The sequence below is a fragment of the Acromyrmex echinatior genome, chromosome 3, assembly GCF_024713525.1.
Source record: "Acromyrmex echinatior isolate Ae372 chromosome 3, ASM2471352v2, whole genome shotgun sequence".
In the NCBI taxonomy this organism is placed as follows: domain Eukaryota; kingdom Metazoa; phylum Arthropoda; class Insecta; order Hymenoptera; family Formicidae; genus Acromyrmex; species Acromyrmex echinatior.
The window spans coordinates 13,643,112-13,656,368 of NC_141854.1; the positions used below are offsets into that span (position 1 = coordinate 13,643,112).

The 13,257-nt window shown below is 28.1% G+C and overlaps 1 long non-coding RNA gene across 2 annotated transcripts; it reads left to right on the plus strand.

The window, feature by feature from the left end:
* The first annotated feature begins 79 nt into the window (after positions 1–79).
* On the plus strand, positions 80–13,030 carry LOC105144050 (uncharacterized). Of its 2 annotated transcripts, none has more exons than XR_015544656.1 (4): positions 80–1,542; positions 11,413–11,515; positions 11,873–12,093; positions 12,191–13,030. It is a non-coding gene; the product is annotated as an uncharacterized LOC105144050 (long non-coding RNA). The 2 variants fall into 2 exon arrangements; XR_845848.2 differs by having other exon boundaries at positions 12,754–13,030.
* The last annotated feature ends 227 nt before the right edge of the window (positions 13,031–13,257 follow it).

The window sequence follows — 13,257 nt, forward strand, 5'->3', positions numbered from 1 at the left end:
ACACGAAGCCAGCGCCACGCGGCTTCGGATACACCACAACGGGGTCTGGGAGGTCGCGGAGAGAATTACGGATCACGCTATAGAAGTTCGAGAAGTGTGTTGCCGTTTTACTTACACCGTACCGGCGCGGCGTGTCTGCTACAATGCGTAGGTGTTGTTGCCGCACTCCCGACGCTACTCCCACCCGACGAGGCGTCGACACGTCACAGCGAAGCACGTCTCTTTGTCTGTTGAGTGTCCCCTAATCTTCGGTCCTCATTATTGAGCAAATTGTTATTGTCATGTGCAACGGTATGGCACGTGATATCTTTTTATCATTCAGCTTTCAGAGAATTTCGGTGATTTTTCCTATTCTCCTCAAGCATCTTTATATTCTTTCTTGATTTTTCCCATCCATTAGGTGTTACTGTCGATAAAAGGCTTATTGCTTTGTTTGGATCAAGCAGATGGTAAAAACCGTGATTGTTTCTTTTTTCTTAATTCTTTTTCGTCTTTGATGTTTACTTTAGTTATTGTAACTTATAATAAATGAGTATTGAGCTTAAATTGTAACTTACAGTGATTTATGATTGTCATCTATTATACATTATTTCGATCTTGTGTCTATGTATTCTACGTATTTATCTGCGTATATAAGAAGGCATAACAAGTCTTCGTTGAATTGCTCTTATTTTCTGTAGGGTTCTATATTAATCATATAATTACGTAAAGCACGTAATTATTAGTTAGAAATACAATCTAAATTTTATCAGTTATAAAAAATTATAACTATATATATCTATTCGATCCATTAATTTAAAACAGTTGTTCGTCCAAATGTTCCTTTCTTAATATCTTGAAAATATTTAAAGTTTATATAAGTCTATTGAGTTAAAAACTCGCACTATTTTCTTATCGCGTACAATTATATAAGCATCGATATCACCTTGGAATTCAATAACGTCAGTCAACGATTCTGTTATCGGTAAGCGCAACGATGTATTAAAAATCGCTTCGATTCGTCATTTATATCCTTCACATCCTTGTATTCGCTCTTGTCAGAATTATTTTTGTACCAAACCCAATTACAAATGATTTTAATACTATTAACTCCTGCAAATTTTACGAAATACCTGCTTGGATATTTGCTACAACTTTAGCTCGATCGACCGGGTTCTTCCAACGGGAATGGTCTCGCCGGAATCAAGTCGGATGTGCACAAACTGTACGATGGCGTGTCAGGGAGAAAGAGCGTGATTGCATTGTCGATCTATAGTAACGTGGAGCAAGTATGACGAGCTCTTTATAAGGTATAAACTGCTTTTCACTGGCAAATGTCAGTCTTCTAGTTTCCAGAGTTCTTACTGAGCATGAGAGGTAACTTTATCCCGAGATATCACGTTTGTCTGATTCGTGTAGATGCACGCATGTGCGTAAAGAGAGTACGCAGACGCCACAGGACCCTTCTCCGAAATGAAAGGAGAGGGCTGAACTGCATACCGCGAGGACAGTAAGGGAAAGGGTGACGAAGAATAAGAGATCAATATATGGCGAGTTCACGAGGTGATTAACCTCTTGTACCTATCGTCTATTTATGGAGTGTTCTCTTTTGCTGTTTTAATATTTAAGAAGAAATTGTTTTATTTTAAACCAACTTTATCATTTATATAAATAATAGATGTAAAAAATTTTTAAGAAGTTATACAATGTAATATTGAATATTACACTTATTCCATTTTTTTTTCTTTCTAAGTTTTAATAATATAAATATATATCGATATTTTGTTTTTTGAATGCTTTTAAATAGACTTCTAACATACATATATACTTATTAATGTATATATATATATATATATATATATATATACGTATATACATATATGTATATTTTAAAAAAAAGAGATGAAAAATGAAAATAAATCGATCAATTTAATTGTTCACATTTCACAATAAAAATCATGTAAAATTTCCGAAAATATATCATTATAAATTTGAATTATTTTGATTGTTTTTGTAGTTCTAATTTTAAACCTGTAGCGTTAACTCTTTGAATAATGGAACGTGTTTGATTAATATGATCATATGAATCTAATACTACAGTCTAACAATAAAAAATTTTGTAATCTCCTAATTCATTTTTTAACATATGATTTTTTAATTGACAGCCCGCGCATATTATAAAAAGTTGCAATTTAGATCTAATTATTTGCTAAATAGATAAATCGTACAAGTAATGCAAAAAGCAATAAATTAAATCTAACGTTAATTTGATTGGATAGTTGTAATGTACCTACATTATAACGTAATTACATCTTGAATACATCATTGTACAAATAAATTATTTAAATAATTTATTTATATAATATATTTAAAATTAATACTCTTTTTTAATACTTAAGAGATATAGTTATATGTATTATATACATATATGGTAAATGGTATTTTGAAGTCTTCATACATTATCTTTTTTTTTTAAATCATTATTTAAGAACTATAACAACCGCTCCTTTGTTATCCCTATTTGTGTCATTTACGCTGTATGATTCAATTGCGTTCAAAATTATGTGCATAATCGTTATGCTAGAATGTGAAACGGATGACTGTCAATAGTCGGAATAATAAATACGCATATTAATACTGCATATTCTTATATGATTGCTCGAGATATTTAGATTACGTATTTATAACACAGCAGATATAATAAAGCGAAATATAATAAACGCATGACTTTGTTGTTTAACAGTAGAATGTTAAATATGCAAGTAAACATTTAATAAATAAATAATTGGAACTTACTTGTTTCACAAAAACTATTACAAGCAAGGGTGTGTCACTGCAGTTCAGTAGAAAGATATTACTACTACTTAAAATTGTAATATATTCAATAAATCGAAATAACCGAGTATTTAATAATTATTGATAAATCAATCTTTCAGTGACACACCCTTGCTTGTAATAATTTTTCATATCTGTTTTGCATTCTAAGTATAAATTTATTTCCTAATCATACGAGGTGGAAACAGTGAGAATGTCTTTGGCTAATATCTCAAAGGTTTATTGATTAATGCCATTGCTCTGCTTCTATACACTTTTATTTAATGATTTAAAATAAAATGGATACTTTTCAAAAATAAATCGCTGTATGAAAAATTTTCGAATGAATAATTAATTGCGTATCTATAATAAAATGCACAATAAGAAACAGTATATGCCTCTGGCATATCTAACTCTTCGGTTCAGTCTATAAACACGGCGATCGTTGCGGAGGATGCGGTCAAAAACTGATCGCGTCTCGTCTTGAAATCCGAAAAGTCGCGCGCGCTTAATCTCCAGCTGTATACGCGCGTTTATCTGCTGTCTTACGTAAGGTATTTGTGCCGTACAAAGAGTCACCTTTGCCGATCGCAAAACAAATTGTTAATCATCGAAATACGGCGTATCTCGCGCCGTTACGTAAATGGTTTACACACGGCCGACGAGGCGCGCCGCAACCACACGTCGTCGTACCTGCTCCTTTTGGCGGAAGAAGCGCTCTGCGAATTTTGTAATGCAACTTCAATCATCGTTCGATGTAATTTTCATTGAAATCACACACAATGATCTCTCCCAAACCTACGTTTTTTTCTTTTCCTTGTTAATGTTTTAATCTCACTCTCGCAACGTTTATATTAATATTTTGATTTTTTACTGTTGGATATAGAAGACGTAACGAATAAAAATAACCGTGCGATGATTATGTTATCGACGTTTATTTAATCAAGCTACATGTAATAAAAAGGAGGAAAAGAAGTACATATCAACGTCAATTAAATCAATTTTGAATCTACTTAATATAAATTTCTACGATTAAAATTACAATTTTATATAATCTGTCCTAGTATTTTAAAATTTAAAAAAAGGAGATCGCAATTTTTAAAAAAAGTTTAAGTAGAAAATGTATAAACGTAAAAAATTACATAAGTAGAAAATGTATAATTTATTAATAATTGTTTATTCAAATTTCGTGCAATATAAAAAGCGTTACGTTTTGCTGTTCTCTCCTATTTAGAAAAATTTAGTTTCATGTTTTATTTTATATGATATATATCATATTATTTGCATCAAATTATGATCGACACTTTCACAAGTAATAACGGTTGTCTCAGAAAGATCGTCGCGCACTCATATATACTTAGTCGATCTATCGCGCATACATGATTAAACATCGTGTTTCGCAATTAGGCACCTTACCGAGTCGTGTGTTTATTAGAGCGTTGAGTAATGCTTAACGAGTTCAATACGATTGAAAAGCGCAAATACCGATTTGGATTCTTCCAATCAACCGGATACACACCATTGAAACGTCTTGCGGGTACTTACTGATTGCGCTATTTCACAAAAATGCGGTTAGTACCGTTTCAAGAGAAGCTATGATTTTAGTTGCTTATGTAAGATCTTTTCTGTCGATTAATTTACAAAAAAATTTATGCCCTATGATAAAAACAAAATGTATCAACTTTATGCTCGTGATTAAATGCAAATGCGATTAGTGCAATCGATATTGATGATGACGAACGTATGATGTGTATTTTCATAATTCGTTATTCTTGATTTATTTAGATATTTATTATAATCTGTTTGGCAAAATTAATAAATTTTATATTCTTATTTCTCTTGTTATTCAGTCGACGCATTGCAGCTATTTTACGAAGGAAAATCCCCATTAATTTGTCTAAAATTACATATCACGTAACATGATTGTTACATAAACGTTTTGCGCTAAACGATGATTTCCCGACTCTCGTTATCAGCAGAGCAAACCGTTCGAATAAGACACGATGCATTGAAACGTGCGTTTTGTACGCGCGGGTTTTGTACGCGTGCGGCACGACCCGATGATGAAGACGGCTGCGAAACGTGGTTGCGTAAACGGGACTTAACCGCGCAAGAACCAAGAGCGAGCGAACGAGGGACGACGACGGTGCGGTCTCGCAAATCGGCGGGCGTCGCATAAAGCAACGCGGCATGACTAAAAATAAAGCGGGCTCTTGGTAAACAGTGAGCTGCTTTATGTAATGAATGAGCATGAATCGCGCTCGTCGCGCGATACAGTGAAGAGCTATAACATCGGCGATATGTCTGTCACGAGTGTCCGTATTTATTGCGGCGATGAGACTCGCCACAATGAATGATCGAATTCCGAGCAGCGCGTGTTTAATTAGAAGTATGGACGGGTTTTCCTCTTACGCGACAATTGTGAGAAATAACTATCAAATTCCAGCATCTTTGTATATCGAATGTTCCATTGAGTCTTTTGATTCGTGCTAAAATGCGAATGATTAAATCATTCGTTATTTTAATACATGATGTGAAAAGCTTGTTTTCTATAATAATAGACTTAAAACAAATTGAATCATTGTGAATATATAATGAAAATTTTGAAATGTTTCGAACACATTATTCAAAACTAAAAAATATTTTTAAAGTTTTGTATAGTTAGGAAATCTCAAATGCATTGAAAATTTTAAATTTCGAATTAGTGTTGAAAGTTTTAAAATTCTCGAAAATTGTAAACATATACTTTTGCTTTTATAATATTTTATAATTGTTATTATGTTTTAATTCATTATATTTATACAGTTACAATAATTTTTTATCCATAAGAATTTTAAATGTTTAAAATACTCGAATATTTTAAAGGCAAGATATTCTATATACATACAATTTTTAATAGTTTTAAGATAGTTAACATTTTTAAGATTCTTTTTTAAAAAAATGTTTAATTGTGTATAATATTCAAAGTAATAAGCTTTCACATAACTCATTCAATTGTTTAAAATACTTCAACAAAAGAATGACTTGTATATTAATAATAATAGTAAACTAATATATTAGGTGTTGGAATTAATTCGTAGCGTTTTACAAGTGATGGGAAGTACTTTCATTAATGTATTTTTTAATGCTCATGTGAAATAAATAACATTCTTTCATTAAAAACGCTACGAATTAATTCCAACACCTAATACATTATATGATAATTTTAAAATTTACGTCTGTACTTTTTACTCTATAATATAATATAATAACTATTTCGATTTTTCAATAATCGAATGTTATAGCGATAGTTACGCAATTGTTGAATATTTCACAAACATACTTTCAGAGCAGATTGAGTCGAAAAAATTTATATATTTTAATATCATGCGAAAAAGGCGAGTTTAGATTAGGGATCAACAGTTAAATAGTTTTAGATATTCTTGTCATTTTAATGTGTGTCGACTAAGCTTTCTGTGAAATAAAACTCACAGCTTGTCGTGATGTAACGATGGTTACGTATTGAAATGTTCAGGAGTGTAATGTTTCACGGAAGTTCGTGCGAAAGCTCAAGATTTATGCTTGCTAACTAATCAAAGCTAACTTGATATGTCATCACCTTTCTTATGGGATTGTATATTTGTAAAGAAAATAATTTATTGACTTCTCTAAATATTTCTTCTCTACAATAAGACACATTTATTGGACGATATAGTTTTAAATACTCTGTAAAAAACATTTTAAATTTATTTCTTAAATAAACTGACAGATTTAATCACTTAAAGTATTTGAATGTTTCTAGATATCTATTGTATTTCGCACATTTCAATGACGTCTTTCTTATTGAAGAAACATTATTAAAACGTCATTTGACGTCTTGCTACATGGATAAATAAAATGACAACGGATTTATTTATTTAAATTTAATAGAAATTTATTTAATATAATTTAATTAAAAAATTACTTTTTTTAACTTTTTATGACTCATTTTCTCACAAAATCTCTAAAGATAACGTTTATAATAAAAAAATTTTTTTATATACCTTTAATTCTCAGTAGTATAAAGATTTTACTGGAAATGTCTTTCTCCGTACGTTGTGTTATACATGTAATTAGCATATAATGCTTTAGTAATTTCGAAATGTCTATTTTTAACTGAAACGAAATACATAAAATCAAACACGCGTGAAGTGTAGATATTTCGTTACGCAGTTAATTATCAGTAGTGTAAACCTGTTTACGAGACGACACATTCACCTAGCTATAAATATGTTATTCACAGTTAAACAATATTTAGTACAAGTATTTTGTTGCCGAAACCGAGAGCCAAGTATTTTCATATTTTCAACTACAGTTATACGCACTGATGAAGGATTGAGTCACTGAAGAATTGAATTGCTTACTTGTACAATTAAAATCTTGTTAACTATATTAACTGTACAAATAGTCACTCAATTACATATTAAGATCTTTTTAATATGTAATTGAGTGACTATTTGTAAAAATTACAACAAATTTTTTATCTTTACCATAAAGGAATAAGAATGAATAAAATCATGATGAATGTGTATTATAATATGTCGAAATATATGTAAATAAAGCAATTGATTGTTTGTAAACATACATATAATTATATGTTTACAAACAATCAATTGATTTATTTACATTTTAAATTGATTGCTGTTAACAATTTAATGTAGAAAAATGTATAATTTAATAAAAGTTATTCTTCTGAAATCTTCTTGAATATAATTGTAATCACAAAAAAGTCGAGGTTTTGAAATTAAGATGATAATTTTTTGGCATTATAAATAATTTTATCAAAAATGCAAATTATAACATTAATTTGGATTATTTTAATCAAAGAATGACTTATCCAAAGAATGAACTTTTGTATCTACATGATGAGGATTTACTGATTTTTTTGGTAATCTATTGCGAGTTTTGTAAGATACTTCATGATAACAATGCATTTATTTATCAATAATGAGTTAAAATCGAGAAATGATCATCATAAATAAACAAAAGGTCATATTTGATTAAAACGAATCTTAGTAATTTAATAATATCAAAAAATATTGTTAGTTACTAACAATATTTTTGCGTATTACTTATTATTAGACACTAAGATCTGTTTTATCTGAAAATGGCCTTCTTTATTTATTTGTGCAATTATTTACATTTATATAGTAGAGTTTATGATAGTAATATTTCTTAATGTTTTCATAATGTTTCTGTCTAAGTATTCTTACAACTCAATTTTATGCAAATGAAACGTTGAGTTGGATTATTATTTTGCAGAATGCTTTATTCTGTTTGCCAAGTATTCTGCCAAGGTATTCTGCATTAGTCTTATGAATCTAGCGATTGTATTAAATGAGTAAAGCTTTATACCATTTTATTAAATAAACGGTTACTTTATTAAAAGAACATTTGTTAACAAACATTATATACTGATTCAAATCAACATTTTCAACATTTTTGAGACATTAAATAGATGTATTATATTTACATTAAAAAATGAGGTAGTAATAAACACATTTCCTTAATTTTGTTTAGTAATTATAAGATTATATATTATATTACGTAAGTATATGTTTAATAAAAAAACGTTTATTATTTAATTTTTCTTGCATGACAAATCTTATTTAATTCTCAATATTGTCTTGAGTGTAAGATGCTTATAGATTATTATGATACTAATATAAAGATTCGCATCGAGAAGCGGCTTATAATCGGATAGGATTATGATTCAACCTTTCATGCTTTTATCTATATGATAAATATTAGATATAAGTATGTTGAGTACAATGTTTCCATATATATATATATATATATATATATGCTTATCTAAAACAATAATTTTTCATTTTCTATCTACTTTGTTTTTTCCTTAAATCCGTTACTAGAACGAAAACTGCTAACATTATATTTTTGTAATTTAGAACGATACCTTTATATTTTCGCAAGATAAATAATATAATTGTAAACAATTTTATTTTGAGTATTTTATATCTTTATCAAAGTTGCGTTTTCAATAACAAAAACAACTTTGTTGGCAATATATATTCAAGTCATCTTACAATCTTATTAAAAAAAAACGATTGCACATAATTCTGCTAATAAAATAAAAAATTTTTGAGCCACAAGTGTTAAAAGGAGCATTTCTTCTGTAAGAATCTTTTTCGTTCATCTGCAACGTAAATAAGATTGCGCATGATATAATGTTTAATAAATAAATATTTATTTATTAAATTAATGTAAAAATGTAATGTAAAAAAATTAATGTAAAAAAATTTAATGAAAAATAATACTTATTTTTCAGAACAACAATTAATAATGCTAATTATTATTTAAAATTTATGAGATAGATTTTTTAAAATTTATGAGATAGATTTTATGAGATAGTTTGAGACACATTTTCTCAATTTCTAGCTTTAACTTCTAATTTATTATAAAACAAACAAAAAAAAAACAGAAAATTGTAATTTGCGTCATTGCAATTACGTAAAAAGAACAAAGATATTAATTACATAATTGTATTATATACATCAAAGATAATTAAATATATTAAATTGAAAATTAGATTAATAAGTAAAGTACGATTTCTTTTATTTTGCGTACATGTCTGTAATTCGAACACGGATTAAACACGTGTGTATTGCGATCAACCACGTGCAAGACAGAGATTTACATAATGTCATTTCATGCACAGGCGTATGCAAAAAAAGGAGTAGAGACGCGACACAAGTATAAAAATTGTTGATCAACTTTAAACTCAAATCAAAGCACAATTAATCACAAATTGCAATTAAATAAATCTCTATTTCATTCTCTTTTTAAAGTTCCCTCTTTTTTACTATATTTATATTTACTGGAACATATTATATATTTTATTAGAGAATATATTATATAATTTTTCATTTGCTTGTTTTATATTTATATGAGTTTTATTATACGCTACATCCGATATTTTCTTTATATTCAATGTTGAGTAGTATCCACATGCATATGTGGATGTACGCACATTATGTCACTGGCCCGTGTGAGAACAACGAGCTTCTCGAGTATGAGGCTTACCAAGATGACGCCCTGGTGTTTTATAGTTCTGAGAATAATGAGTGTTTAGCACTTTCGCACGCTGTATTTAAGCGATATCGTTTAAACAAAGGAAGCTTACTCTATGTCTTTCTCACGATACGGTCTGTCATAAGCGATATTTTACACATGGAGAGTCACATAATTCGGATCTGACCACATGATTTTTTAATTGTCTTATTCATACTTTCACGTTTTTTTCCGCTGTGCTTAACCGATTATGTCATTATATACTTGAGTAAATAATCAAAAATGATTTTAAATCTGTTCATTTATATTTGAGAAGCACTATTTTTAGTACTTTGTATTAAAATTTTAACTATTTCTGACAAAAATAAAAGATAATGGTATGTCCGTATAATATTTCAATACATACTAAATATCTTATTATGTATGTTAATTACTTGCACTGAAATCTATTAATTTATTGTTACAGAAATTCTTTTCTCATAAAAATGTAAAACATTGATTGTCGAAATTTAATAAGACAATATTAAGAGTTTTTTGAAAATTCAAACATTTTTTCTTAAATCAAATATTTTTTTCTTAAATCAATGTATTTGGTTCTAAAGTAAGGATATTATTTAAATTAAAACATCATATTTTAATCTTTTTTAATTATTACATTATTTATTAAATTATAGCTAGTAACTATGTAGATTATAAAAATATGTATATATACTTTTTCTTCATTTCTAATGTATTGTGTAAATGCAAATTATCTTTCGCGAGTGATCACCTAACACTGCTAGAAATATATTGTTACAATTGTGGACAAAAGTAGCTTAGTCTGAGCATGCATTGCAACCTATTTCTAGTTACTAAACGTGCTGCATTCAAGTTTCTGTTTACAACAAGAAATATTTTTGTAAAATGTCTAAAGATCATTACTCTCGAAATTCTGTATCTTTTTCGATAAATGTTTTTCAGCCACTTTTCAGTAATTAGGAACTTAAAAATATAAATAAGTTTGATTCTTTAAAAAAATATATAAAAATAAATAATAATTATTTTTTTAAATTTAAGATAACATTATTAAAATGTATTCTAAAGAGAGAAAAAGAAAGAAAAAGAGGAGAGAGAGAGAGAGAGAGAGAGAGAGAGAGAGAAATATTATATATTAATAATGTATAATAGTACAAATATAAAAAAATATAACATTTAAATAAAGGTATATAAAATAACGGTATTAAAAATTTAAAAAATCAAATATGTTAAAATTTTATAATTTAAATACTTAAAAGAATTTTAATAAGTCTAATGAATTTATTTATCACTTGATTTTATAGATCAATGAAAAATTTATTTATCTGCAATTTTTTATTTCTGTTTAGTTAAATGAGGCTTTACTTTATCATTATATTCATATATTCATCATTATATTCATATGTTTAATTTTAAAAGGTATTTAAGGCAGATAATTATTTTCAATAAAAATGTCGATCAGAAATTATTTGAGTCGCGTCATCGTTGGACTAATAAGAAAGATAAAATGTCGTAAACATGTAGCATTCTTATTATCTAACGGGCGTGATATTCTAGGACGCGCGCCGGTTGCAAATGCGATCATTTACAACGATAGACGTCAATGTTGCGAAGCCGTAACCGTCTTGCCTGTGCGCCGTCGATTACAATGATTATATAAGTATGTACATGCTGATATCAATATTGGCTTACAATAATTCAGTTTTTTTTTTCTAATTGCCGAAGCGTAAAATATTTCAAAACTTTAAAATTTATTTTGCTTAAAAAAATTTTTTATTTTTACTGATAATGTGTAATACTTTTCTTACAATTAAAGATCGAGCACTTGAATTTTGCTTATCAGATATTTAATTAAAATTTTATTAAAGATTTAGTAGTAATTTTATTCTAGCAATATTAATTTATACAGTGGAACAGCTTATTTACATATAATAAGATTTTGTGTTATATTTTTAAATATTTTTACGCGATATAACATCTAATGTTTAATTGAGAAATTATTTTCCTTATTTCACAGAAATACATCGCGGAGCAACTGATTATTTACTTGTCTTCGCGAGACGAAAAGAATAAAGTCTGCTTGAATAAAGCGGCTGCTTGCACAACATGCTGGCTAGATTCTTACATCTATCCTCGTAATAATGCAATTACGAAAATGGCGCGATTACGCCTCCTTAGGTGAGCGTGACTTACAACAGGGAGTATTACCAGCAGGACACGAAGCCAACATTTCTTTTCGTGAGTAACACTACGTTTTTTCGTGCGACACTAGAATAATCGGTTATTACAAAACCATATATTTATCTTATTGAGAAAGATTTATTTAATCTTTCAGATAATGAAAACGAAATCTGTAGAATGATAATACGAAAGGTCGAAAGCGTGCAAGAAAAATAATATTAAACGGTTGATGTTTGTCAAAACTTCATATTAAATGTATAATATGAAATTGTATTGTTTTGTTTACGTATCTGATTAAGATAATTTATTATTATATTTTTTCAAGTTGATATATAATTTTTATAATATTTTTATAATTTTAGTATAAATGTTTTTATTTCAAATCAAATACATTCAATTCAAACATGTATTGATTATACAAAAATTTTTATTCTTAATTTGTAGTTTTAAATAAAGCAGAAATCTTTGTATTATGATATGTCTTTATTAATTATTCAAATTAATTATCAATATCATACAAATTTGGGAATCTAAATTGTTAAGAATTTGATTATTTGGCTTACTTAAAAGACTTAATTTTAATGCATACTTTAAATCAGATAAGAATTTATTCAAATAAAAAGTTATATATCGACTTTTTAACATTGAACCATCGACATATTTAACTGTTTATTATAGAGCAGAGACATATTGTATTGTTGCGTAATCATGTTTCAGGTTTACGATAAACTCCAAGTGAGCCGTAGGTGATCTCACTTTACAACTCAAATTTGCGCAACTCGAATGGAAATATGATTTTATGTAGCAGCTGAACTGTTTTCGAAAAGGAAAAACGCCAAGAGTTGTACACAAAATATTCAGAATACAATCTAAAAATCGAGGACTTATTTGAATAGTATACGTTATTAGAATTATTAATTTCATATTTAATCGTACATGTACAGAACGATATCTCTCCTCTGGTTAAGTATAAATAAATTATTAGTATTAATAATTTATGCGAATGTCATTTAATAAAACTGGTTTCTCCTCATAAAAAATAATTTTTAACGTAATAATTAATAAAATTTTTGCAAAAATCATCGATTTAATAAAAATAGCCTTTCTCTAGTTTTCAACAGTGTAACTTGTGTTTCTACAACATAATAACGTCCGTAATAATTTCATATGGTATGTGTGGTAATACATAATGTTTGTGCAAGTACCAATCATCAATTAGTC